The 3,904-nt window shown below is 38.1% G+C and overlaps 1 pseudogene; it reads left to right on the top strand.

Moving 5' to 3' along the window:
* The first annotated feature begins 2,463 nt into the window (after positions 1-2,463).
* Positions 2,464-3,904, top strand: part of LOC144229600 (large ribosomal subunit protein eL42-like) — a 19,504-nt pseudogene continuing 18,063 nt past the window's right edge.

The following is a 3,904-nucleotide window of genomic DNA, read 5'->3' as shown; positions in this document are numbered from 1 at the left end:
TATCTTAATATAGATAACTGAGATCTGTTTAACAATCCAACCCATCTCAGTCAAGGATATCAACAAATCTAAATCCCAGATAACCTCTTAATTTGTCCACTTTTTATGTCTGAATCGTTCTTTTGTTACTTCAGTGTTCTATATTGATCTCAACCATGAATTCCAGACGTTCTGGTTTCAAATATTATATCCCATAGTTCCCAAAAGAATAGTTGAAGTTATTAGAGCTTACTTTGAGTTCAGAAACTCTGACCATTTTATCTATATTAGTCCCTTAATATAGTTAATGCTTTAACTTCCTCTTTGACTCTGAAGATACTCTGCATTTTATTATTGGACTGAATTGTAAATTTTACTTTCAAAATGTCCAGTGTCGGTATTTGCTGTGATAGTTTCCCTTTGAATGTGTTTTGCAAGTTTATTCATGCTTTTCAAATGTAAATTCAGTGTAAGAGCAATGTGTATTCAGACAACAGTATTCATCAGATGTCACCACTGAAATGAAAGAATTTTCAAGATATTCAGCTCTAATCCTTCTCTTCCTTACTCTATAGAATCTCTTTGTGACTTAATGCCAGTGACTTCAATTAGCATATGTAAAATGATGACTCACAAAGCTAGACTTCCATTTGGATTTCTCTCCTGAGATTCAGATATAGTTCCAAATGTCCACCAGCTATCTCTACTTGCATGCTCCACAGGTTTCAAACACTCAGTATCTCCAAATGAAATTCACTGTCCCTCAAAACTTATTATTCATTTTTAATATGTATTTATTTTGAGAGAGAGCACAAGCAGGGGAGGGACAGAGAGGCAGGGGAGAAAGAAAGCATCCCACGCAGGCTCCACACTGTCAGCCCAGAGCCCAACACAAGGCTAGAACTTACAAATGCAAGATCATGACCTGAGCCAAAATCAAGACTCAGACGTTTAACCGACAGAGTCACCCAGGCGCCCCAAGATTTATTCTTCCTTAATCCTTCACTAGCTGAATGATATCAGCATTCTTCCAGAAATCTGGTATATGGGTCTCCCTGCCAGACCAGGAGCCCTAAGTCTCATTCATCTCCCTATCTCCAAACCCTCGCACAGGACCTAGTATATTATAGCACTGCCAAATGTGTCAATACTTTCAGCACCATCTAGTTGTGTCCAAGGCAAGACTTTGCGAAGGACCTTGTCACCACCAGCATGAAGAGTGAAAAACAAGCGAACCACCACAGGCCATATATTCTTGGGAAAACCTTAGCCTCAATATGCCCATGATGTATAGCCTTTTTTACCAGGACTAACAAAGTTCATTTGAACAGGTTACATGATGGACCCATTGCCTCAATTCCCAAGCCCCTAGTGGACTGGACCTCGGTTCTAAGCAAAGCGTATCACCTTCCTAATTAGAGGAATGAGACCTTCTCCTAGTCATTCATGGTGCCATGTCCCCAAGGTTTTCTTATACTTCACAGCTTCACAAGATCAAATGGCTCTACCTTTTGAAAAACAAGCTTTTAACTTGATTTTGTTTCCGATNAAATCTATGGGTTCTTTCTTTTTTTTTTTTTTTAACGTTTATTTATTTTGGAGAGAAAGAGAGAAAGCACAAGCAGGGGAGGGGCAGAAAGAGACAAGAGACACAGAATCTGTCAGCACAGAGCCCAACACAGGGCTTGAACTCATGAACCGTGAGATCATAGCCTGAGCTGAAGTCAGACGCTTAACCAACTGAGCCACCCAGCCACCCCATCTTTAAAGCACTGTGTTATAGACATTAATTGCTCTTTGTTGTTGGGTCATATATACAAACTTGAGTCCAGCCTGGCTCATTATGCCCCCCTTTCTCTCTGTAAGTCCAACCTGCTTCAAATCCAAACCACTCTGGGTCATAGGCATTTTGAGTGTGTCTTTGTAGCCTAAATGTCTTTCATTCTCTTGGTACAATCATGAGTGACAGCTTTGTGGTCAATTTTTTTTTTTTTAATGTTTCCTCATTTTTGAGAGAGAGAAAGAGACACAGAGTGTGAGCAGGGGAGGGGCAGAGCGTGAGGGAGACACAGAATCCAAAGCAGGCTCCAGGCTCTGAGCTGCCAGCACAGAAGCTCAATATGGGGCTCAAACTCATGAACTGTGAGATCATGACCTGAGCCAAAGTTGGATGCTTAACCAGCCAAGCCACCCAGGTGCCCCTGTGGTCGATATTCTTAAGATTTATGTCTATAATAACTGCTTTTATACTCCAGATTAATTTATAGCATCTTAATAAGTTATTTGATCTGGCAATTTCTTTATGAAACCAAGAACAATCTCACATATACATGAGATATCTGCTGGGTTTATAATTCTAGCCTCTTAATAGTAACTCTATTTTTCATTTAAACACATTTGCTTTTTCTGAAGTTTGGGGTGATTATAATGGGTTCATTCAAAATATTCATTATTGCTTTTCCATGCTGATAATGCTCTCAAAACATGGTGAACATTCCTAAAACCTGCTGGACTCTCTGTAAGAAGTATGGCAAGTACCAACCCCACAAAGTGACAGAATACAAGAAGGGCAAGGACTCTCTGCAGGCCCAGGGAAAGCAGCATTATGACAGAAAGCAGAGTGGCTACATAGGGCAGATTAAGCCGATTTTCTGGAAAAAAACCTAAAACTATAAAGAGGACTGTGCTGAGGACTGAATGTGTTGAGCCCAACTACAGATGTACAAAAATGCTGGCTATTAAAAGATGAAAGCATTTTGAACTGGGAGGACATAAGAAGAGAAAGGGCCAAGTGATCCATTTCTATCTAAGCTTCATATTNAAAATCTTGAGGTTATGTTCAAAACAAAAAAAAAAAAAACCTCTTTATTAAAACAGCACTTTCCAATTTCATAAAATTTGAATAAAAAAAGAAATGTAATCTCCTTGAAAACAATGTTGGCATTAAAATTCATTATATTCATTTAGATAATTATGGGGAAAACTCAACAAAAACTACCAATCTATTTAACATCCTGTGTTTGATGAAGCACATTAGAACATGAAATACAATACACTGGAACATGAATACACAGTCAAAAGACAGGTCCTTTCTTTACCAGACTGTTACACAACTTCTATAACAAATCTTATCACCCTCTCCCCAAAGGATGGAGACATACATACATAGTCTACAAAACTATGCCACTGTAAATTGAACTTAACATATTAGCAGTTTACATGAGAATGAATAAAGCTCAAGTATCAGCAAATAACAACTGAGTTTAGCAAATCTTTTCATTAAATTTTAAAAGTAATCTTTAGATCTATAAATTTAATTCACTTCCTATCAAAATCCCAACTGCCTTGTTTTTTGCGGAAGTTAACAAACTGATCCCAAAATTCATAAACCATAATAACCAAAATAATCTGGAAAAAAAGAACACATCTGGAGAACTCAGAACTTAAAGCCGGCTTCAGATCCTGTGTCTCCCTCTCTCTCTCTCTGCTCCTCCCCTGCTCGTGCTCTGGCTCTCTCTCTCTCTCTCTCTCTCAAAAATAAACAAACATTAAAGTTTTTAAGGTAAAATTAATTTCAATAATGTATTTTATTTAAATAATATATCCAAAATATTATTTCAACATGTAATATAAGAATTATTAGAGATACTTTCCCTTTTTCTAACTAAATCTTTGAAATCCAGCATGTATTTTGCACTTACAGCCCATTTCAATCCAGACCAGCCACAGCTCCAGTGCTCAATAGCCACATGTGGCTGCTGGATACAATATTGGACAGCATGACCGTGAAAGAGAAAGGACAGTTGTATTACAACCTCTCGTTCACTGTGTTTCATTTAGTGGCAGAACTAGGGCTCTCTACAGAAATCAGAGACCAGGGCTAGCAAGAGTGAGCCATGAAATAGAAATAAGGAATGTCAGGGAA

This window comes from Crocuta crocuta, unplaced genomic scaffold, assembly GCF_008692635.1.
Source record: "Crocuta crocuta isolate KB4526 unplaced genomic scaffold, BGI_CrCroc_1.0 scaffold657, whole genome shotgun sequence".
Taxonomy (NCBI): Eukaryota; Metazoa; Chordata; class Mammalia; order Carnivora; family Hyaenidae; genus Crocuta; species Crocuta crocuta.
This window is presented reverse-complemented; position numbering and strand designations above follow the sequence as displayed.